Genomic DNA, 24,995 nt, shown 5'->3' on the forward strand with positions numbered 1-24,995 from the left:
GGGATACAGAGTTTGCACAAAGAGAGTCTAGACAATACTGGGAGGCAATGGGAGCTTACTGGGGAACTGCAAGGAGCACGAGGGGACACTGGAGAGCTCTGGACAGCACTTGTGGTGTTGGAGGACGTTCAGGCAGTACCCAGGTGGCACATATTAAGCTCATTCATTTCCTGTTATCCAGCATCTCACCCAAGGCTTTAAACGACCCACTTTTTCCACGGGGGAGACTTTCTTTCCCCTTGGGGCTGACTTCCCACGCACCCCAGCGCTGCTCAGCTCTCCCCTGGCTCTATGTTGATGCATTCCCACCCGGATGCTGTCAATCAGTGACACACTGGTCACAAACAGACTCACTGTGGGTCCTGAGGATGGCTGGGTGTGGCACCACTGCACGTCGCACGAGGGGAAACTGAGGCAACAAGGTGAGCCAAGCGCTGCAGGGCAGAAGTTTGGCAGGACATCACAGTGGGCACAGGGATGGCTTTTGCTCTGAGTGCGGCTGAGTCAAAGCCAAGCGTTTCTTTCCTGGAATTAAAGGCTTTCTGTCAAACTCAAAGTGTTTTCATTTCCCCCCTCATCTTCCACTTCTCCCTCTCCTTTCCTCCCCCTCCAGCTTCTGGGGGCAGACAGCTGAGGGGGTCCCACTCTGCAACCCTTTAGCCCCTTTTCTTACCCCAAATGGGGACAGGAGCAAAGGCCTCCCATGCCCTTCCCACCCTTTTGGGTGGGGGGGCTATTTCTTCACTAAGCAAGTAGAGGGGGTCTCCTATGTGATGTTGAGGGGTTGGATGCACATGGGTGCTGCAGCAGCCCCCAGTCCTGCTCCTGTCTCTATTATCCCTTATTTACAGGTGATTCCATACGGGTGGACCCCAGCCAAGCTGAGGACAGGGGACAGACCCTAGAAAGTGGTTCGCATCAGCAGAGTGATGCTGGGTACTCAGGACAATCCCCAGGCCTACAAGGTGGGGAGACATCAGTGGCTCTGTCCCTATTTGTCCTAAAGAGTCACCAGGAAGAGGATGGAACAAGGCATCAAGCTAGGGATCAATTCTAGGGATGGCAGCGGTGGGGAAGAAAGGGACGGCAAGGATCTGAGACCCACCAGCAGCCAGGGCACAGCGACATGGTGGCAGTAATGTCCCCAAAGCCCTGGGGGCTCTGGAAAACCCAGCACAGTCATTCAGTGCTGTGCCTCAAAACTCCTGTGTGTTCCGGTAAGGAAAGAGTCCATGGCACACGCATGAGACCAGCCACACACAGCACTTCCCTTGAGTGGGGATGAGTCATCCTCAGCCTTCATCCCCAGCCCAGTAACACTGCACAGCACTGCACTCTTCCTTCTGGGGCCTCCACAAGACCTGAGTTTGGGTTGCGGAAAAGCAGGAATTGTCCCTGCATCCCAGTGGCATCCCGCTGCATCATGTCAGTGCTCTCACAGCCCAGGGCTGCTGAGCAGTGCTGCATCCAAAAAGCCATAGCCAAATGAATGCATTTCATCCTGACTTGCGGAATAAAACTCTACAATCCAGAGATGGGTTATAAAGCAGGTATTTTTATTCCAGCACCGGGTGCAAGGGGGATTGCTCCACCAAAATTGCACACCGACTTGTAAAATCGTGACACAGATATAGGTACATCTAATACATAGTCAATGATTTCTCGGAATTCTAATACATAGTCAGTAGTTCTTGGAATTCTGATACATATTCAATAGTTCTTTAGCATGCAGACCCCCTCTTGTTCTTATCAGGGGGATGAAACTCCTCTTCTGGTAGTTTACAAGTAGTTATTCTCCTCCTTGCCTGATGTCGTCCGTGAGGTCTCACTCCTTATCTGCATCCTCTTTGCTCTCCTAGGCCCCTTGTTTCTTTTACTTGTAAAATTTAACTATCCTTTACTTGTTTCTATAAACTACCTTTAAGTTTCCCTCTTTTAGTCCCCCTTTATTCCGTATTCCAACAGAGCATCTGTTTCCTGCTTCACTGTTCAATCCCCACTTGGTATGTTATTCCTTATTTTGCATGGCAGAATTCCTTCTTATTTCCCCTGCTGGAGGTGGGACCTTCCTCCGTCAGCTCCACCAAAGAGCTCCCTGGCTCCAAGGAGCTGTGAAACCTCCCCAGCCACTGCATTGACAAGGAGGGAAGGTTTGGACCCGGCTGCTCCTCACACAACCTGTGAAACCCCACTTATTGTACGCCATAGAGAGGCTATGTGAAAGCAGGGGGAAGGCAGCCTTGTTCCCAATTCAGTCAATAGCCATTTCAGCACAGACCACAGTGCGATAAGGACATGGGTCACTGCAGTTAAATTCTTCTTTCCTTTTTGAAGGTTGGGCTGCAATTTATTTAACAAGGAGAACCAGAGAAAGAAGCAGAAGAGGCAGGACAGCAGCAGAAGAATCAGGGCAAGCTGGAAAGGGACAAGGAAAGCAGAGATGCTCTTATCTAACTACATGTCTACAAGAGGAACTGCAAATGCGAGCAGTAGGAAAGGCTCCAAGGAAGTGACGGGGGAGTAAGATGGGAAGCAGTTTGTTTTCCCCAACCAAAATAAATCCCATGCTTTTAGTACAGATGTTTTCAGAGTATCTTGTAGAAAAGGAGCCACTCCTTTTCCCTAGCAACAACAAAGATGCAACATGGGAAGGTGTAACCCCAGGCTGACTGGTTCCAAACCTGAACGTGACTCGGGGAAAAGAACTGCAGGCTATAAATTAGGCTAAGTGATAATGAGATAAAATTCAGAGATTAAGAGAAGTAAAAATAACAGCATAAAGAAAAAACAACAACAACAAAATAACAATTCAACAACAACTGAAACAAACAAAGGAATACACATCAAACAAAGGATAAGGAAAAGAATGCACTCCCATGGTGATGCAGAGATGACAACAGAGCCAGAAAAAGGCCAAGATATCACCAACAATACAAGGGAAGAGGAATAGGTAGCTACAGGGCATGCTGCTACCTCCACCAGAGAAGGTAAGGCTAGATACTGGGAAATGAATCTCAGAAGTGATAAGAGGAAAAGAAAAAGAAAAGAGAGAAAGAAAGAAAGAAAAAAAAAAAACACAAAAAACAGACTGGAAGGAGAAGAACACAGGCAGGAAACACAAAGTGGCAGGACACAAGTGCTGGCAGGAGACACGAACTGACCGGAGGCATACACTGGCAGGAGACACACACAACCAAAACAAAGAAAAAATAAAATAAAAAAAACACAACAGTACGGAAAAACAATAAGCAACAACACTAAGAAAAATCAATGAGGAAAAACTCTGAGGAAATGTACGAAGGGAAAGCACTAGGGAAAAGTAGTATCAAAGACAGAATGCAGACATGCAAACAGAGTCTCGAGGACCTAAAAAACAATACATCCATGCCAGGGAGGAGGAATGGGTAGCTACAGGGCATGCTGCTGCCTCAACCAGAGATGCTACATCAGGGTGACAAGCCCAGATTGGGTCTCCGGATGACATTTAGAACAAAAGATATCTTTGTAGGAATGCAAAGCATCTGCAGTCATGCCAAGGAGGAGGTAAGGAATGGATTTAAGCAGCCATGAGAGTAAACAGAGAAGTATTATAAGACAGAAAGAAGAAACACACTGGCAGGAGACAAACACACAATAGCAGGAAACACACTGGCAGGAGACAGAATGGCAGGACACACAAAGAGGAAATGAAAGAAAAACAGTATCAAAAATCACTAAGGAAAATAAAGGAACAGGAAAGACAAAGAGGCAACAATAATGAAACAAGGACCATGGAAAGTAAAGAAAAAGGAGCACTATAAAAAATCAACCAGAGGAAAACGAAACATGGAAGGAAAACAGAGCAAAGCAAAACAAGGTCTAGAAATGCAAGAGTAAAGCAAATCACCCGAACACAAGATCATGTCAAAGCAAAGAGTCCATATCAAAGAAACAATAAAAAAGCTCACCAGTGCTGAGCACTGGAAAGAAACAAAGAACACTCAAAAACAAGGGCAGGTAAAGATTCAAAAGAAAAACTAAAGAGCAAAGATAAAACAAAAAAGAGAAATGAAAGCTGAAGAACTAAAAAGCCAAGGTAAGGAAAGCAAAATGGCTTGAAATACTGAGAAACAAAAAGGAATACCTCATAGTGAAGGATAAAAGAGCTCCAAGAATTGAAAAGGAAAAAAAAAAAAAGGAATCCACAGATATGAAAAAAAAAACCCAAAACTCAAAAGCAATCCATGGTAACAAAGATGGAGCAGCAAAGCAAGACATGAAAAATAAAAAGGGCAAAAGTCAAAGGCAAAAGGCAACGGCAAAACTAAATAGCATAGGACAGAAGGCAAAATGCAAAGACAAACGCACAAGCAAACTGCCAAATGCAAAGGCAACAGGCCAAAGCAAATGGCAGAGGGAAAAGACCAAACACAACGACAAAGCTATAAGGCAAGGGCAAAAGAAAAAGGCAACGGGCAAACGGAAGGTCAAAAGCCAAGGGTTGAGGCAAAAGGCAAAGGGAAAATAAAAAAAAAGAAGGGCAGAAGCACCGAGCAAGGCCAACAGGCAAAGGCAATACGCCAAAGGCAAAGACAAATGTAAAATTCAAAAGGCAAAAGGCAATAAACAAAAGGAAAATGGTATGTGGCATAGGAGAAAAGGCCAAGGCAATGGGGAAATGAAAAAGGAAAAATGAAAGAGCAAAGGAAAAGGAAAATTGCATACGACAGATCGCAACGGGAAATGACAAAAGGAAAAATGAAAATGAAAAGGCAACGTGTAAAAGCTAATGAAAAGAGAAAAAGACAAAGCGTAATGGCAAAGGCAAAGGCAAAATGCAAACGCAAATGGCAAAGTCGAAAGTAAGTGGCGTAGGACAACAGGCAAAGGCATAGCGGAAATACAAAAGGTAAAGTGAAAAATCTAATGCCAAAAGTAAACGAAGAAGGCAAATGCATAGGACAAAAAGCAAAGGAAAACACCAATTGCAAAATGCCAAATGCAAAATACAAAGGCAACAGGCAAAAGCAAATGGCAGTGTGGAAAGTCAAAATAAAAGCGCAAAGTAAAAAGGAAAAAGAGAAGATGAATGGATAACAATCAACCAGAAAAAAGTAAAGTCAACAGTTCATTCCAACTCAGGAGGAACCGTAAACCAAGGCAGAAGAAATAAAAGAATAAGGAAATGGATCAGAGAAAACCAACATCAAGCCATGCATTAGAAACAACAGCGTCAAATGAACGGAAAAGTAGACACTCACATGGCGAGAAGGAGATGACTGCTGAGTCTGGAGGAGGCCAAAAACTCAGCATCCGTGCCTGGGAGGAGGATAGGGCAGCTACAGGGCATGCTGCTACTTCCACCAGTGATGCCACGTCAGCATGGCCAGCCCAGAAGAATCTGCCGATCACCAAAACCAAACATCTCTCTGGAGGAAGGCAAAGCACCCGCAGTCATACCAAGGAGGAGGTAAGTGTAGCTACCGGGCACGGATCTCGCCAGCCATCGGTGAAAATGCTACAAGACCACCACGAGGGAACAGGCATCCTTGCCCAGGAGGCGTGGACCCACCTGAGAAAATCAGAAAAAAAACAACTGCAAATGCATCAAGCAGAGCAGGAAAGCCAAAAGAGGAGGCTGGAGCTGAAGAAGACAAAAACAAATAAACCAAACAGAACAATCGAGGGCAAGAGAACATCAGGTAAGTGAAAGCAAAGTAAGAGGAAAGGCACGGGCAAGGGGACAAGGAAAGCAAAGCCAGGCAAGGAAGAAGGAAAAGGAAAGGAAAAACTCAAAGCAAAGAGAAAAAAAAAAAGAGTCTGGAAAGAAACAGAATGCTCTCAGCAAGGAGAAAGAGAATGCACAGAAAGGAACGGGAAGGACAAAGAAGCAGCAAACATGAAACAAAGACCATGGAAAGCAAAGCCAAAGGGGCACTACAGAAAAGCAAAGGGGGGAATACCAAACAAACAGGAAAAACAGAGCAAAGCAAAGGTCTAGAAATACAAACATCAAGCAAATCACCAGAACACAAGATCATGGCAAAGCAAAGAGTCCAACTAAAAGAAACAGATAAAAACGCTCCACAGTGATTGTTGCCTTGTGTAAGGTAACCTAAAGAACTACGTCCATCATTGAGAATGTGCATCTGACGGCCCCATGACCAAGTTACACGCTGAACACACCAATATGGTGAGCTGTAAAATGGCGTTTAATGAACCGTGTGAGACCCTTATATAGGGCTCCAATTTCAGCCTCATACATATACATTACCGAGCACGGGGAGGCCTATCGCGTTACATCCCGTGAGTTCGTGCCGCCTAATACATCATTTCCCCCTCTCCATGCTCGATAAAGTATGCCCCGTTACATCCCGAACGCTAATCCTTAATCCTAATATAAAAATGTTAGTCTCTATAATTTAAACTTAATAAGTTATCTAAAAAGTGAGGTAGACAAGCTACAGAGGTAGGTAGTGCAATATCTAATAACATCAGTAGTTTTCTAATGATTATATCCAAGGCATCTTGGGTTTATACAGTTCCTTCTTCTCAAAGTTTATCATATACCCGTTGGTACTCCATTTTTTCATTAAACATTCTTTCTATCATACGCTGTAAACAACCCTGGACACACTGAAACAAACAAGGTAAGCAAATCATTAAAGCTAAAAAGAATAAAATACCTATGATTAATACTTTGAGAAACTGCTTAAGCCATGGGCCCAGATTACCAAACAGTCCCTCCAACCAGCTTCCGAATGCATCATCTATTGCGATCTTCTTCGTGTGTTCTTGCATCCATTCCAACTTCCTATGTATCGAATCGCTGTGGTCGCTCAGATTGAAACAACACATCCCTTCAAAGTCCTTGCACCCGTGCCCTTGAGCAAGCAGCAGAAAGTCAATTGCAGCTCTATTTTGAAGAACAGCGTGTCTGATGTTGTTAACGTCCATCAGGAGTTCCGACAGGACTGCTGTGGTGACATTAGCTTGCTTCACGGACCAGCATGCCAATCTCTCAATTTCTCTTAGGGCCTGGGCTGAAGCTACTCCCGGAGCTAAGACGGATGCAAAGATTCTAGCTGTGGGACCCCACAGCTGAACCTCATCACTACAATCCTGGTCCAATGTTTTTATTGACCTTTTCTGGCGTCGAGCTCGATCGATCTTTTTCATAACACTTATCATTGCAGTGTGATTGGGAGCCAACAATGTCAGCTTTCCCAAATAACACGGCCCCCCAACTGGATTCTTTGGTATCCCTTGCCAAGCTCTATCCCCACATATCAAAAATATGTCCTTAGGAAGGGCCTTGGCTGTACCATTGCAGTTTATTCCTTCCCCAGCTAAAGGTTCTTTTCGAGAACAACAACCAGAACATGCCAGATCGTCAGGGCCCCAGTAGCATGAGAGATTATAGGTGGACCCGTTAGGATGACGTACCACATACTTCTGATTGTAAGAGAGCCACCTCCCACCCTGCTTTATGCATTGGTCTGCAAATCCATTCTTGGAGCCATCCCCGGAGCAGGGATGGGAGAATCCCTCCACCCTTTCAGCTGAGAAACCACAATATGCCCCTGACAAGCTATATATGTCAAATTGAATGGGGTTAAGTAAAGTAAAGGGTTCCGACCCAGTTGTTCCCGAGAATGGTGCCCCATTCCCGAGTAGGCCTTCCCATACCCTGCGATTGGACAGTTGACCCGGTGTCCTAAAACCCGAAAAATACAAACATCTAACCGGGCGTTCCCACTTTTGAGAGTTCTTATTCCATGTTACGTTACCAACCGATTGGGATCCAAGAAGCTGCAACTCTGGTGGATCCCAGGGCAAGGAGGTGTTCAAGGATCTAATAAAACATGCAGACATTCTGGCCCAGTCAGTGAATTTAGACTCAAATGCTTTCATAAAGAAAACTTTGTCCACTGCATCTCTCTTGCAGTTGTTCTTATGCACATATCCGTTAAACTCCTTTGGGTCCCACCTGGGTACACCTATAAGGCATGTTCTAAACGGTGATGTGGCTGACTGCAGGCTAAGGCAGAAATCTTTCTGCCCAGTTCGATTAGACCATGTAACCCAAATATTTTCTGGTTGTGATGTTAAGTGAGTACCCTCTCCCCCGGTAATGAATGCAATTACACAAAGACACACAGCAAGTGATACAACAGATGTCCTTCTCGTTGGTACTAGCAGCAGTTCTTTATCTGTTCTTTTTCCTTTTTCTTCCAAAGGTACCCAAACCGGTCCCTCCTGTTTGACTACAATTGGGAACACCGCCCAGTCCCGCTCCTTGAGCCCCACCTCTCGCATTGTATCGCAAATGTCAGTCCAATCAGTGGGCTTACGCGATATCTCTCGCTCCTCCCACTTCTCCCCCCTCCTCCGGGGAACCACGACCGACTGGGTGGGGACAGGCAATTCCTTCCGTTCCTCCCCTTTCTCCTCCCCCTTCGCGGGAGACGAAACCGACGGGGTGAAGGCAGACAGTACCTTTTGTTCCTCCCCTTTCTCCTCCCCCTCCGCGGGAGACGAAACCAAAGGGGTAGGGGCAGGCAGTACCTTTCGTTCCTCCCCTTTCGCGGGATGAGGTCCCTCCTCCGGGGGCGGGTCTAGGGGTGGCTTAACGCCTCCACGGCGCGCCTCCCCCCATGACTCTCCCTCCCTCGGACAGGACCCACCCCCCTCAGGTGAACGAAAGCTCTGCAAACAGGGGTATAGGCGGGGATAATATGGCGGCGCCTCCCCAGATGAGGCAACTTCCGCCATCCCTTCGGGAGTTGTTTCGGGCGCCGCCATGGCCATTGTGAAAACGGCCGGCGTGGTCGGCGCCATCTTGGGTACGGAGTCGCCGCAAGGGAGCGGTTCCTCCGCACCCTCCGGGACCCCAGACGTCCCGGAACCCACCCCAAAAACCCCATTCGCGACTGCCTGGATCTTTTTCTCCTCCTTAGCCGCTTTAAGCGCACCTAGGACCAAAACCCAGGTTTTTAACTCCTCCGCCTTATAATCGTTTGTTGCTCTTAGGAGCAGGGCAGCGGTGAAAGATTCCCACCGCTCCGAATCGAGCAAATTACAAGGGGAGGGTGAAAGCTCCGCTTCCTGCAAAAAAGTAATAACGGCAACAATCTCCTTCATAGAAGGAGCATTCCTACCGCAGTGGGTTTTACAAACCCGTAATAGTACCTTTGTGACGGAATCCATGTTTTTTCTGGTGCTCGACACCGTACGTCCTCGCACCCTTTGTATATATACCCGGGCCCAAAGTCCCACGGTCTTCCACGGTCTTACCGCAGGATAATCAGTAGCTGCAGCCAATATATCGCCCCTCCGGCGCTTCCACGGGATCTAACCGCAGGATTCGCGTCCGTCTCGCGGTTAGCCGTCGCACACTCACTCTCAGGACAGCCTCACACGGGGCACCAATTGTTGCCTTGTGTAAGGTAACCTAAAGAACTACGTCCATCATTGAGAATGTGCATCTGACGGCCCCATGACCAAGTTACACGCTGAACACACCAATATGGTGAGCTGTAAAATGGCGTTTAATGAACCGTGTGAGACCCTTATATAGGGCTCCAATTTCAGCCTCATACATATACATTACCGAGCACGGGGAGGCCTATCGCGTTACATCCCGTGAGTTCGTGCCGCCTAATACATCAAGTGATGAGCCCTGGAAACAAAGAAAGAACATTCAAAAGCTACACAAGGCAAAGATACGAAGGAAAAACCAAAGAGCAAAGCAAAACCAGGAAGGAGAAATGAAAGCTTAGGAACTAAAAAGCCAAGGAAAGGAAAGCAAAATGGCTTGAAACACTGAGAAACAAAAAGGAATAGTGAAGGATAAAATAGCTCCAAGAATGAAAAAGGAAAATAAAAGGAATCCACATGCCCGGCAAAAAACCCAAAAGCAATCCATGGCAACAAAGATGGAGCAGAAAAGCAAGACATGAAAAATAAAAAGGGCAAAAGGCAACAGGAAAACTAAATAGCATAGGACAGAAGGCAAAATGCAAAGGCAAAAGCAAAAGCAAACTGCCAAATGCAAAGGCAACAGGAAAATGCAATAGACCAAAGCAAATGGCAGAGGCAAAAGACAAAACGCAACGGCAAAGCTATAAGGCAAGGGCAAAAGAAAAAGGCAACGGGTAAATGGAAGGTCAAAAGCCAAGGGCTGAGGCAAAAGGCAAAAGGAAAATACAAAACACAAGGGAAAAAGCACCCAGCAAGGCCAACGGGCAAATGCAATACGCCAAAGGCAAAGACAAATGTAAAAGGCAAAAGGGAATAAACAAAAGTATAATGGTACGTGGCATAGGACAAAAGGCCAAGGCAATAAGGAAATGAAAAAGGAAAAATGAAAGAGCAAAGGAAAAGGCAAATTGCATACGACAGAAGGCAAGGGGAAATGACAAAATAAAAACTGAAAATGCAAAGACAACGGGTAAAAGCTAATGGAAAGAGCAAAAGACAAAGCATAAAGGAAAAGGCGAAAGGCAAAAGAAAAACGCAAAGACAACAGGTAAGTGTCAGATTCCAAAAGGCAAAGGCAAAAGCTAAGTGGGACAGTTAGTACAAAAGGCAAAGGCAAAAAGGAACTGAAAATGGCAAAATGACAAAGCAAAGGAAAAAGGCAAATGGCACAGGAGAGAAGGCAAAGGCCAAAAGGAAAACTGAAAATGCAAAGGCAACTTGTCAGTGCAAATGGCTATGGATAAAGACAGTGCATAAGAACAAAGGCAAAAGAAAAAGCAAAAGGCAAAGGCAAAAGGAAAATGGCAGAGGACAAAAGACAAAGGCAAAAGGGAAATGCAAAAGGTAAAGTGAAAAAGCTAATGCCAAAGGTAAAGGAAAACGGCAAATGACATAGGACAAAAGGAAAAGGAAAACACCAAAATCAAAATGCAAAATTCAAAGGCAAAGGGCAAAAGCAAAAACCTGAGGACAAATTAAAAGGAGGAAATGCAAAAGGTAAGTGACATAGAAGAAAAGGCAAAGGTAAAAGGGATATGCAAATAGTAAAATGAAAACACTACTGCCAAATGTAAAGGAAAAAGGCAAATGGCATATGACAGAAGGCAAAGTCAAACACCAAAAGGAAACCTGAAAATGCAAAGGCCACGGGTCAACAAAAAGGAATACCGCATAGTGAAAGACAAAAGAGCTCCAAGAACTGAAAAGAGAAAAAATGAATCCACAGATATGACAAAAAACCCAAAGCTCAAAAGCAATCCATGGCAACAAAGATAGAGCAGCAAACCAAGATATTATAAATAAAAAATGCAAATGTCAAGGGCAAAAGTAAAAAAGCATGGGCAGAAGTAAAAGTCTGGCACAAAATTCAAGAGCAAAAGAAAATTGGCAAAAGGAGAAAGGGCAAAAGGAAATTGGAATGTCAAAGGAAAAGGGCATAGGCAAAAGGCAAAGGCCAAAGAAAAATGGAAAGGTAAATGGCAAAGGTCAATGCAAAATTTAAAGGCAAATGGCAAAGGTCAATGCAAAACGGAAAGGCATTAAGGAAAATGTTAATGGCAAAGGCAAAAAACAAATCTGAAGGGCAAAGGTAAAAGGCTACAGCAAAAGGCAAAGGCAAAAGGCATAGGTAAACGGCAAAGATAACAGGCAAAAGCAAAATGTAAAGGCCAAAGTGAAAGATAAATGGCAAATGCAAAAGGCAAAGGCCATAGGACAAAAGGCAAAGGAAAATGGAAATGCAAAATACCAAAGGAAACAAGGCCAAAGCAAAACGCAAAAGGGAAACAGATAGCTAACAAGCAATGTTAGGTGGCAAGGGGAAAAGGCAAAGGTAAAAGGAATAGGACAAAAGGCAAAGGCAAAAGGGAAATACAAAATACCAAAGGCAAAGGGCAAAAGCAACAGGCAGATGCAAATGGAAAAACGGAAAAAGAAAAGCAAAAAAGAAAAGGCAAAAAACAAAGGAAAAGGCAAAGAGTAAAAGGCAAAAGGAAAATTAAAAACAGCATAGGAACAAAGGCAAAGGCAAAAGACAAAAGCAAAATGCATAGGCAACGGGCAAAGGCAAAAGTGAAAGGCAAAAATCGAAGGCATAGGCAAAAGCAAAATACAAAAACAACGGGCAAAGGCAATGGGCAAAAGCAAACGGCAAAGGGAAAAGGCAAGGGCAAAAGGCAAAGGGCAAAGGGCAAAGGCACAAGGCAAAGTCAAAGGCAATGGGCAATAGGCAAAGGCAAAAGCAAAATGGAAAGGCAACAAGCAAAGTCAAATGGGAAATGCAAAAGGCAAAAGCAAAAGGAAAAGGAAGAAGGCAAATGGCACTGGACAAAAGGCAAAGGCAACAAGCAAAAGGAAATGGCAATGGCAAAAGACAAAACATAAAGGCAATGGCAAAAGGCAAAGGAAAAAGGCAAAGGAAAAAGGCAGATCACAAACGGAAAATCTAAGTGGACTAGGGCAAATAGAATGAATACAATGTCATGTCAAAGCAAAGAATACAAAGAAAATTAGCTGATAAGAAACGCTCCCCGACATTAATTAACTAGCCTGTATCAACACGCAAGGAGAATAGCCAAGTTAAGAACATCCCAAAATCCTGAATGTAAAATCCCTGCATCCAAGATTAAAAGGAACCACGATATCTCCGTCAATCCCCCTCTGCTTTTTCTAAGTGTGTTTTTCCCCACTGTTTCTGCAAGGTGGTTCTTCAGTGGAAGGCTACGTGCATCATCTTCATATGCTAAGACAGCTTACTTTAAGAGCATCTTTGGAGAAACTTATTTGAGACAACAAAAACCTTAATAGAAATAGGCATCTATGGTTTGCAAAGAGACACAGGTCACCAGATCACACCAGGGTCAGGATCATCACTCATTATTACTGAGGATCCTTGATCACTAAAGGAAGTACTTGGGTCACCAGTCAACATAAGCTGTAAACAGATGACATATTTTGCTTTCTCATCATTCTGTGGGAGAAGACAGGCACACTCAAACGTCAGTTTAAGAGACTTGTTTAGCACTATAGTTTTCATTAATACACAGTGCAAAACACTTGGATTATTCAGGGGGAAACGCTGTCTTCAACTGCATCGTTTAAATCCATCCAAAATTATCTTGCAGGTTCTTACTTCTTGACCAATGTTTCCTTCCCCACGCTTTACAACTACAAGAGCTAGAACAACATTCTCTGAAGATATCCAGGCCAGAAGAGTCCCAGTAGACCAGTATCAAGCCCAGCTCACGGGAGGCCAATGCCCACTGTTTCCTGCCTGATAAACACAGATCTTTGGCAGCATTCAATTGTCTTCCCTGCACAACCACCCAGCCCCTTTCCTAGTCATCAACACCAGTATCATTTTAAAGTCAATGAATCTAGACTGTAAAAGCACATCTAGCCTCCTACAGCAATTCATTCATTTGGGGGATTGAATTTGAGAACACATCTTTAGGCAAACACTAACATCAACTTCCATACATCTGAATGTGTAGCCTCTCCAAACGCAGTGGCCCTCCTTCCACAGCTGCAAACGGTTTCATTTCCCAGAGCAACTTCACAGTGGCAGAAGGGACAGATGCCTCCCTGTAACCAGAAGAAAACAACAAAGAAAAATAAAGGAGCACAGCCCCACGTCCAAGACTCTGTAAACCCCATGTATTCCAGTGACAGGAAGGCATCTGCAACATCAACCGTTACCCTGGCATCACAGTCTGTTGTTGGCCTATGACAGAGGTGTATGTACAGGATTCATTGGGTTCCCTGTGGTCATTTCCATCAAAGACTAATTTACAATCTGTGGAAGGGGTTAGCTTCACACCATTGAAAAAGCACTGGATTTTGGGTGTGTGGTTTCCAATTGTCTGGAGCACAGGCCTTATGAGGAGCGGCTGAGGGAGCTAGGATTGTTCAGCCTGGAGAAGAGGAGGCTCAGGGGAGACCTTATTGCTCTCTATAACTTCCTGAAGGGAGGTTGTAGTGAGCTGGGGGTTGATGACAGAACTAGAAGGAATGGTTTCAAGCTGTGTCAGGGGAGATTCAGGCTGAACATTAGGAAGTATTACTTCTCGGAAAGGGTACTCAGGCATTGGAATGCACTGCCCAGGGAGATGGTAGAGTCACAGACCATGGGAGTGTTCAAGAAACGTCTGGATGTTGTGTTGAGGAATATGATTTAGCTGGGAAGTATTGGTAATGGTTGGACTAGATGATCTTCTAGGTCTTTTCCAACCTTGATATTTCTGTGATTCTGTTACCAAGTTACCCCTGTTACCAAAGACATGATACCTGTGAGTGGGTAACACAGTATCTCACTGTCACAGAACTTGCAAGGAGTGACACAAAGTTTGATCTCAGCACTCATCACACAGAAGTTACTTATGCAGCCTTTGGAGGAGAACTGAGGAATCTCTTGCTATGCAGGGAGCGAGGACCTGGTGTATTTCTAGCATCAAGTTACATTTGGCCAAATCAGGTGATGAGGAAACTGTTCCCAGCCTGAATCTTCATCCTTCCTTAACACTGTGACTGAAAGCTTGCTGGCACTGCATCAGCTGATTCTTGCTAGCATTCCTTCCTGATCAGTTTCAGATACATCAGGGCTTGGGCCCGTGTTACCAGCGAGTGCAGCAACACTGGGATCTGGCCAAAACAATACAAAACAACCAAACATGCTTCTCTTTGCATCAGTTTTAAAGGTGTTCAGATTTAAAGTGTGTTGAAGCAGACTGTATTCAGAGGGAAGAAGTAACAACTTCTACTCTGCACATCATTTTTGCCCTTAATCCAATGGCTGGATTTTCACTGAGAAATGAGGCATTACATGGAAATTAAATAGGACCCAGAGGATGAAACAAAGGTTAAGAAATCCATTCTGGAATTCAGGCACTAATTACTGGGAAAACTCAAGCATAGTCTTGCCCTTCCTAACATTTTGTTCCAATTTCATTAATATGTAAGGCACACCTGTAGGTTTTTTTTTTTGTTTGTTTTTTTCTTTGGTTTTTTTGTTTGTTTGTTTGTTTGGGGGTTTTTCCCCTCCTTTGATATGTACAGGTGTCACTTACTGAAATGGCACTGATTACTTTATGGAGGATGGTGTTCTTGTTTCTCCCTAACGACAAGGGTATTTTTGCTAATTGCTCATCAGAATTTCCACTGGCGCAGTGAATTAAGCATGTCCTCTGAACACAGGTAGCCACAGCCATCAGAAAGTGATACTTAAAATCACTGGCTTAATTGTTGCATAGCTCAGAATTGTACTGCCTTTGAGAAAACAGTGATTGAACACTACATGAAAAGTTCTCTGCACTTCACTGTAGGTTGTTAAGCAGCACCCCCTGCCCCACACGTGTTCTTTCCCTTCCTTACAGTTTTACAGTTATCTCCACCTAAGAAGAATCCAAAACACGTGCCCTTGATGCCATCCAACTTCCCCCGATTGCATTTGCAGTTCTACAGAGAGAGAAAAAAAAAAAAAAAAAAAAAAGAAGAATAAGAAAGAGGATTTTCCTCTTGCCCCACTGATAAACACAGAAGTGAAACATAGGTAGCTCAGACTTGAATGCCTCCAGGGATGGGACACCCACAACCTCTCCAGCCTGTCCATGTCCCTCTGGATGGCTTCCCTTCCCTTCAATGTATGGACTACACTGTTCAGTTTGTATTGTCTGCAAACCTGCTGAGGGTGCACTCGATGCCATAATCTATGTCATTGATGTTGAAGAGCATCAGTACCAGTACCGAACCCAGAGGGACATCACTTGTGATCAGCCTCCACCCTGACACAGAACCATCGATCACAACCCGTTGCCTGCGTCCAGCCAGCCAATTCCTAATCCACTGAACAATCACAAAATCCAACACCTCCCCAATTTAGAGAGAAGGATGTGGTGTGGGAACATGTCAAAGGCTCTGAAGAAGTCCAGGTAGATGACAACCATTGCCCTTCCCCTGCCAACCCAAGCCATCTCTCCATCATAGGACACCACATTGCTCAGACAAGATCTGCCCTTGGTCAAACTGTGCTGGCTGTCTCAGGTCTCTGTCTTGTATATGCCTTAACAGAGCTTCTAGGAGGATCTGCTCCATGATTTTCCCAGGCACAAAGCTGAGGCTCACCAGCCTGTAGTTCCCCAGGTCCCCCTTCCTACCTTGCTTAAAAATTCCCAGGACTGTGCTGTCATTCATCCATATGCAGACATTCTGGAAGACAAGCAACTGTGCCTGGCCAAAAGCGGAACAGAATGATTGCCTGCTGAGGGCTTCTTCTGCAAAAAATATTGTAAACATTTCTCATTTTTCCAAGTATCAATTCAGCTTCCCACTTCTTTTTCTAAAGCTCTTCAAAAGAGACAGGCAAGGCAGGCAAGGCAGTGATGTAGCCCTCTATGTTAAGAAAGAATGTGAATGTATGGAAATCAGTGATGGCAATGATACGGTTGAGAGCTTATGGGTCAAAATAAAAGCCAAGGCCAGTTAAACTGGCAGAATCACAGGAGTGTGCTACAGGCCACCCAACCACATGAAGATCCGGACAAGACACTTTATAGATGGTTGGATGAGGTCTCAAGGTCTCTCGCCCTTGTTCTTGTGGGGGATTTCCACGTCCCAGACATCTGCTGGATTCCTAATGCAGCAGATAGGGAACAGTCCTGGACGTCCTCAGGGGAGACCTCAGGAGTGTGTGGGAGATAACTTCCTGACACAGATGGTGAAGGAGCCAACAAGGGGAAGCAAACTCCTGCTGTTTGTTAACAGAAAAGGTCTTGTGAGAGATGGAAAGGTTGGAGGCCCTCTGGCGCATAGTGATCGTGAGATGCCACATTTCTCAGTCCATGTTGAACCACAGAAGGGAGTCAGCAGAACTGCTACCTTGGACTCCCAGAGGGCAAACTTTAAACTCTCTAGGACCATGGTTGAGAGACTCCCTTGGGAGATAGCTTTGAAGGGCGTGGGAAAACAGGAAGGCCAGCAATTCTTTAGGAAATTAATGTTAAAGGTGCAGGAGCTGACCATCTCCAAGACATAGAAGACAAGACAACAGGCAAGGAGGCTGGACTGGCTGAACAGAGACCTTGGACTGGAACTCAAGAGCAAAAGGAAAGTTTACCGTCTCTGGAAGAGTGGGCAAGCTACTTGTGATGATTACAGGTACGTAGCAAAGCTGTGCGGGGAGAAAATTAGGAAAGCCAAAGCCCAGCTAGAACTGAACTCGGCCACTAAGGTAAACAGCAAGAATACATATTTCGATAAATAAACCAACAGCAAGAGGAGGACTAGGGAGAATCTCCATTCCTCGTTGGACACCAAGAGCAACTTGGTGACTAAGGATCAGGATAAGGCTGAGGTACCTAATGCCTTCTTTGCCTCAGTCTTTAATAGCAAGACTTGTTACTCCCTGGGAATACAGTCCCATGTGCTGGTAGGTAGGGACAAGGAACCCAGCAGTCCCTGTGTAATTCACGGTGCGAAGGTTTTGGACCTGCTCTGAAAGCTGGATGCTCACAAGTCCACGGGCCAGAAGGATCGCACCCCGGATTGCTGAGGGAGTTGGCGGATGTGGTTGCCAAGCCACTCTCCAACATCGTTCAGCAGTTCTGGCTAACTGGAAACATCCTGGTGGACTGGAGACTGGCAAATGGGACACCCTTCTTCAAACACAGTCAGTAAGATTATCATGGCAGCTACAGAACTATCAGTCTCACATCAGCTACAGGAAAAGTTATGGAACGGATAATCTCAGGAGCCATCATGGACCAATTAAGGATCAACCAGGGGATCAGGCCCAGTCAGCATGGGTGTATGAATGGTAATCCCATTCTATGACAAGGTGACCCACTTAGTGGATGAAGATAAGGCTGTTAATGTGGTAAAGCCTCTGATGCTGTACCCCACAGCATCCTCATGGACAAGCTGGTTGCCCACAGTTTAGATGGGCATATGCTGCACTGGGTCAAACAATGGCTGGAAGGCCGGGCCAAAGACTTGCAGTCAACAGAGTTAAATCCAGTTGACAGCCAGTAACAAGCAATGTCCCCCAGTGCTCGGTACTGGGGATGCTTCCATTCAACACCTTTATTAATGATCTTGACAAGAAGATGGAGCATATCCTCAGTAAGTTTGCAGACAACACCAAGCTGGGAGGGAGGGTTGAGCTGCCTGAGGGGAGAGAGGTGCTACAGAGGGACCTGGATAGACTGGATCAATGGGCCAGGACAAACTGGTTGATTTTCAACAGAGCCAAGTGTTGGGTCCTGCATTTTGGTCACAACAACGCCAGGCAACCCAAAAGGCATGGAGAGGAGAGGCTGGAAAGCTGCCTGATGGACCATGGTGTACTAATGGACAGTCAGCTGAATATGAGCCAGCAGTGTGCCCAGGTGGCCAAGAAGGCCAATGGCATCCTGGATTGGGTCAGGAATGGTGTAGTGAGCAGGACTAGGGAAGTCATCCTGCCCCTGCACTTGGCCCTGGTGAGGCCTCACCTCGAGTACTGTGTTCAGTTCTGGGCACCCCAATTCAGAAAGGAGGTGCTGGAGCAGGTTTAAAGAAGGGCAGCAAAGCTGGGGAAAGAGTTGGGGAATACACTCTACAGGGAGCAACTGAAGGAACTGGGCCTGTTCAGTTTGAGAAGAAGGAGGCAGAGGGGAGACCTTATTGCTCTCTCCAGTCACTGTTTTGAGGGGTCAGAGCCCAAACTCTGCCAAAAGGCCACATACCATCATGAGATCAGGTACACCTGAGGCAACCACACCACTAAGGCTCCTCTGCTAAACTTAAGTGGTCCCCTAATTGCTAAGAAAAAAAATAAAATGCAGAGTTCCAAACACAAACACTTCTCTCAGCATCCCAACACCTCTGCCTTGTCCCCATCACTGGCCAGCAGGACTAAAGTCAAAGCAGTGCAAACCACAATTCCAGAGTAGTACCTGGAATCTCTGTTTCATCCTCTCACAAGGTTAGCAGATCAGAGCTCAACAAATGCAGGCTAAGCACAAGTTGCTCACAGAGAACAGGGGCTCTGCTATCACCAGCACCTGCTACATATCAAGAAGGAATGTGTGCTGCGGCATTCATTTTCCTTGACACAACTAGGAGTTCCCTATGACTGTCAGCACTGGAAGGAAAGCAGGCTGAAGAAAAACACAGCTAAATCCAGACAGGACAAAAAAGCAAGGAGAACAAAGGACAGGGACTGATCTTGAACTAAACACATTAGAGAACAGCCTCAAGAGGAATAATGGACAAGTCTGAAATGGTGATTGCTACAGAAGATTCCAGAGTGCTCCTCTTTTTTATTTTTTTATTTTTAAAAAAGGACAACACGTAAAGAAATCAGGATGGATATAATTTGAAAACTCTTTTCATGTGGCCTGGCATCTAAGGGCAAACTGAAGACTACACAGAACACCAACAGAAAAAGAGAGAACTAACAGCCTAGGGAAGTGCCACAGAGAAACTGGGAAGCGACCAAGTCTCTGCTCAGATAACAACTGCTGGGTGAGGTAGAAAGCTGATGGTGATACCTTCTGCCAATGAGGAGGATAAGGGTGAGGAAGGATGCCATCTACAGCATAGGCACACACACCAGCGGTATAGCCTAGCTCAGAGCTACAATGCCAAAGTAATTAGAAGGTTTTATTTAACAGCTCTGTAAGGGACAATTCATCTACTTCAAGCTCCAGCAAGCTGCTAGTGACTGATAAAACAAGACTTCTCAGCAACCTCAAAAGCTGACAACCTTTCAAAAAATAAACTGATTGTATGCTTTTTGAGATGGTTTGATCAGTCTACAGAAAGTAATCCAGCAGGCAGCCCAATGGTCAAATTCTGTGCTGCCACTAGAGCTATTTCATGAGCATTAGGAACAACCCCAGTTACAGAGCTACCACAGCACTGGCAGAAAACACACAGTCACCTAGGAGAATAGAAAAAAAAAGAAACACCTTACCCTAACCTTATCTAACTCCTCACCCACATTTAAAATTGAAACTGTGAGTTCCAATGCCATAAAAAAATTGGGGGAAAAAAATCAGGTAATTCCAAGGAAAACCACCAAGATCATAGAACCACAGAATATCCCAACTGGTAAGGGAACCACGAGGATCATCAAGTCCAACCCAATGCTCCAGGAAGGGCCACTCAAACGCAAACAGCCTTTAAGCTGCAGCAGCTCATGGCCAGGCCCACAGCCCTGGGGAGCCAGTTCCATGACCACTGGTATCAGATGCAGCAAGCACAGGGAGCAGACAGGTAGGCACAGCAAAGCAGCAAGCAAAGCCCTATCTCTCAGAGGGGGCCTGCTTACAGGAAGCCCAGACATTGCCCTTCCACAAAAACTCCACCATTTTGACAGCCAAAACAGAAACTACCTTTGCATTTCTCGTGACTCTTACCTGTGCTCCCAAATAAATGGTTTCGTGACATCCTCTACCACACTGCAACTGCTCAGAGTAATCAAAATTAAATCATCCATAATAAACTCACTTTTGACTGGTGGCAACGACAGTCCATTCCCATCGTGTGTCTCCATGTAATGAATACTGCAATTGGCCTTCTGAAAGCCTCCTGGATGAATCCACCAAAAGCAAGGAAGCACCCTGCACTTACTCTGAAGACAGAAAGAAAGCAAGGTTCATGGAAACAGGCACACAAGGCTTGCAACCAGACACTGTGCTCCAAATCATAACAGAGATAGGACTATCACAGTGCCAGAACATGATTTACCACTAAAGGAAACATCCGGGAGCACATTCACAACTTCAGCTCAAGCTGTAATGGCTCAGCTTGTTTAGCTTTCTTATCATTCAGCTGGAAAACAAGATACTCCCAAACATCAGCCAGCAAGAACTTGGATAAGCCTGCCCTCTGGTTTTTATGATGACAGACATCATTACTGCCACCTCTGACACCTTACCAGGAGATGCTTCCGTTTATTAGCCTGGACTTGATTCATTCCACCAGCAGCTGCTCCTAAACTGACCTTGATTCATACAGCGATGCCATCGACTTCTAGCACGAGCTGACCTGAAAGACAGAGAAAGCAGGATAGAAACAAACACTGACATAGTATGTTCTAAAATTCTTGAACAAGCACATGAGACAAAACAGGAGAGAAACGCATCCGCAGCAACACCCTAGTTCATAAAGAAATGGAAATCCAGCCTGGCCTCAGCAGCCCTTATATATTTCTTACACATTTGATTAAGCCGACTGCAGTTTGAACCAGGAGAATTCAAAGTCTCTTGCAAATGTTGCCGTAAAGCAGAAAATGACACAGCATAAGAAAATTAAATACATAGCAATACAAAGAAAAATAAAGAAAAAAGCAAGCCAAAGACCAGGGAATCAAAGTTTAGCACTGCAAAGGAAAAAAATAGCACAGCACAGCAAAGCACAGATGACAAAAAGCCAGGAAACCTCCCTGACATGACATCTTGCCTCCTGAGCAGGTCACGGTGTCCCTCACTCAGGTGCAGAGCAGGAAGGAAGCTGAGACCCTGGTGGATCCTTGATGTGCACTCCCATCTAAAAGGTCCATGTGCTCCTTGGGAAGCACAATGCCACCTGTGGAAAAGAGAAAGCAGGAACATGACATGGAGGTGGCTATCACCCAGCAGAAGGCCAGATCCTTCCATCTGTTATCCGCTCCTCTTTTAGTCCTAACAGGGCCCTGAGAATACAGAAACAGCAGTGCTTAGCAGAAGGACTCAGGGAAGGATCAGTAGAAACTGTCAGGAGGACAACTGGCATTGCGTGGACACAAACAGGCTGTTGGTGCAAGGAAGGAAATGGCACCTGAGCATTTCACCAGACAGGTTCCCTCCTCTCTGTCTTCCTGCAAAGATACAAGGATAAAAACCTCATTTCCTCTGAGTAAGAATTGGAAAGAAGCCCAAAAACTATTCATTCAAAGGCACTTCCAGGAGATATACAACAGAATCCTTCCCAGTTACACGAGCTTACGCTGTGGCCTTTGGAAAAAAAAGCTGCCTTTCTGGTCCTGTGTCCTAAGGGCTCCTTTTCATCCCCTGCTGGGCACAGCAGGAGAGCTTTTCTTGTACAAATCTATGCCCTGTGAACCTTTCTCCATCCCAACACAAAGTCCAACCTAGAGCTGCGGTGCAGACACTGGATGCAGACCAGAGCAGTAAAAGAACAGAACAGGGGAAAATCAGATACAGGTAAGACAACTAAAGGAGAGGAAAAGAGCAGAAAAGAAGAAAGGTAAGAAAGAAGGACAGAAGATGGAAAGTGCAATAGATGAAAGGACTGGACATGAGCAGGAGAGGAGCAGATGCAGAGCTACATCAAGGTGTGGCTTCTCCTTGTGTCCCTGTCCACCACTGGCGACATCCCCCACTGACAGGGATGCTGCTGCCCCAGCAGCTCCTGGGGTTGTGGCAAGGGGCAGTGTTCCATGCAGAGCCTCTACAGCCTGCTACACAGCCCCAGTGCCCTGCCACTTCTTTGGAAATACTGTCATTTCTATTACTCATTGCTTTGTTTGATAAGTTATTAAATGCTTTGTGTTCCCTCTGCTACATCTCTGCTTGAAGTCATTTGCACAGTGTCAAAGGTAGGATGGGGCACCACAGATGGCAGTGTTCCACAGCTACCACCAGCAGCCCCAGCTCACCCCTCCACACCTGAGGTGTGAGTGGCTGTGAGGGGAATGTCTCTGTGGAAGTGCAGCTCATTCCTCCCCTCTGATGGGGGCAGAAGGCATGAGACAAAAGAGGAAGGCAGAAAGCATCTGCATTTCCCTCATGGCTCTTATTTCCAGTGTTACTGTGGGAAATGAGCTGAGCCACTGTGCCTCTCTGTTATGGCTAGCTCTACAGCTCTGCCACTGTCTTTATACTCAGGTGTTCCTGTGTGTAATGCTCCACACTTGGACCCTGCAGAGCCCAAAGGCCTCCTTGGCTGCTGTTACTCACCTGGAGACTGAGGGTGCTGGCTCTCCACTCTGTACCTGCTTCCACGTCTCACTTGTAAGACACTGCGAGTCCACCTGGTTGGAACTGAAGTCAATAACCACAAATGTGAAAGAAATAGCAATGGATTCTTTCATTTCACAGGTTTTAATCTTCATTAAAAGATGTTCTGCTGTGGAGCACAGCTGGAAGCATTTCATATGTGCAAAAAGGGGGAGAGCCTGGTTCCTGCCCTCCCTAATCTCATCTAAGAGCTGGCTGTCTAAGAGAAAGAGTCTCTACTTGGAGATCTGCTCCGTAGCAACGTTTTGTGAATCCTGTTCTTCAGAAAAGTGTATTTGGGATTTTTTGTTTAGATTTGTGTTGGTTTTTTTTTTTCAGAAATTCCTTTTTTTGGATACTAGCTCGAGTCCTTCACCATTCTTAGGAAAATTAAAACAGAGTAAAGCAGCTGTATCAGCTCCTGCCTTTCACTACAGTTACCATTTGAGGTTATGGTTAATGGTTGAACTGGAGAGTCTGAGTGCTGCCACAAGGCCCTGGCTGTGCCGGGCCCCCTTCCGGCCTGAGCCCCAAAGCAGCCCCGACTGTGCTGGGTTCCCCTCTCACCTGGGCCCTGCAGTGGCCTCAACTGTGCCGGGTCCCTCTCCAGTCTGGGCCCTGAGCTGGCCCCAGCTGTGCCTGGTCCTCCTCCATCCTGGGCCCCAAGGCCCTGCCTCTGCCTGCTCCCCCTCTGCTCCGGGCCCTGAGCTGGCCCTAACTGTGCCAGGCCCCCCTCTGGCACAGGCCCTGCCTCAAGCCCCGCCCCCTGTGGGCAGCACTGCTAGTGCCTGGTGTTTTGCTCTCTTCCCTCTTCTTTCCCTGTTCTCTTAACAAATGCATTCAGGTCCCCCAGGATGACGGGCACTGATACTGCTGCATTCTTCCTGAACAAACTTTCTGGACAGCTCAGCTTTTTCTGCAGAGCAGCATGCCTTTGGAAATGCTTGGAGTATGTAAACTAAAAGCAAGAGAACACTGAGCTCTTCTGGGTTTTCTAGGAATGGCAAACAGACAGGAGAGTGTGCCCAGCCTCGTGTGGTTGCTTGTATGCAGAAATCCCTGTCATGGTTGTCAACATCTGTGCTGCTCTGCTTTAAGGCACTAGTGTGTGACAAGAAGCCTACAGTTACCAATTTAGAGGAGGTAATTAATTGTAACAGTTCCCCTTTCTTCTTCCCTCGACACTTGGGTTATGGAGCTCTCCTTTGCCATCTGCCAGTGTAATATCTCTGAGCCACAGCACTGCTGCGTTTAGCAAAGCTCATGGCAACAGGCTTTGGACAACCTCAGAGCTTTGTAGATGAGGATAAGATATCTGATGATAAGAGAGAGAAAATGAATAAGATACAAGGTAAGTGTTGTTTATTCCTTCTAGTCAGCACGCCATCCCTAAATCTTCCATGCTATGACTTTTATCTTAAGAGTGATGATCCCTTAACCTCACACCTTTAGCACAACACATTCTGTGGAGATTTCCACCAGTGACAAAGTATTAGTGCCGCTTTTCTGCCTCTTTTGTCTGTATTTTCTGGAATGTGGGGATTTCTTTCATTGCCCACAAACACTGCCCAGTTCAGGAGGAGGCAGGGACGAGAGACATGAGCAAGGGCAGAATGGTTTCTCTGTTACTAAATGGAATGACAGTGTTTTCTGCTTGTGGTCTTGCCATAGTGCTTCTTACAAGGTGTAACAGTGGGATGAAATGTGCCCGGAAGCAGGTGTGTTTTTTAGGAAGGCAAAAGAGAAATGCAAATAATGCTAAGGGGGGCCACGAAGATGATCAGAGGGCTGGACCACCTTTCCTACGAGGACAGGTTGAGGGAACTTTTTTTGCTTGGCTTCAGGGAGACCTAACTGGGGCCTTGTAGTATTTGAAGGGAGCATATGAACAGGAGGGGGAACGGCTGTTTACGAGGGTGGATAGTGATAGGACCAGGCCAGGCAGGATGTGGCTCTGGGCAGCCTGGTCTGGTTGTTGGTGACCCTGCACACTGTGGTCCTTTTCAACCCAGGCTATTCTATGAGTCTCTGACTGTACGATTGTATCAGACCTCA

At 45.8% G+C, this 24,995-nt stretch overlaps 2 long non-coding RNA genes across 2 annotated transcripts; both read right to left on the reverse strand.

Moving 5' to 3' along the window:
- Positions 1-20,460: 20,460 nt before the first annotated feature.
- LOC146761887 (uncharacterized) lies at positions 20,461-21,458 on the reverse strand. Its single transcript, XR_014942709.1, has 3 exons — positions 21,382-21,458; positions 20,879-20,988; positions 20,461-20,572 (listed from the first exon to the last, which is right to left on the reverse strand). It is a non-coding gene; the product is annotated as an uncharacterized LOC146761887 (long non-coding RNA).
- Positions 21,459-21,468: 10 nt separating this feature from the next.
- Positions 21,469-23,701, reverse strand: LOC146761888 (uncharacterized). Its single transcript, XR_014942711.1, has 3 exons — positions 23,508-23,701; positions 22,902-22,985; positions 21,469-21,528 (listed from the first exon to the last, which is right to left on the reverse strand). It is a non-coding gene; the product is annotated as an uncharacterized LOC146761888 (long non-coding RNA).
- Positions 23,702-24,995: the final 1,294 nt, after the last annotated feature.

Source organism: Coturnix japonica, chromosome 2 (assembly GCF_054131305.1).
Source record: "Coturnix japonica strain WE chromosome 2, WE-NBRP24, whole genome shotgun sequence".
NCBI classification, from domain to species: domain Eukaryota; kingdom Metazoa; phylum Chordata; class Aves; order Galliformes; family Phasianidae; genus Coturnix; species Coturnix japonica.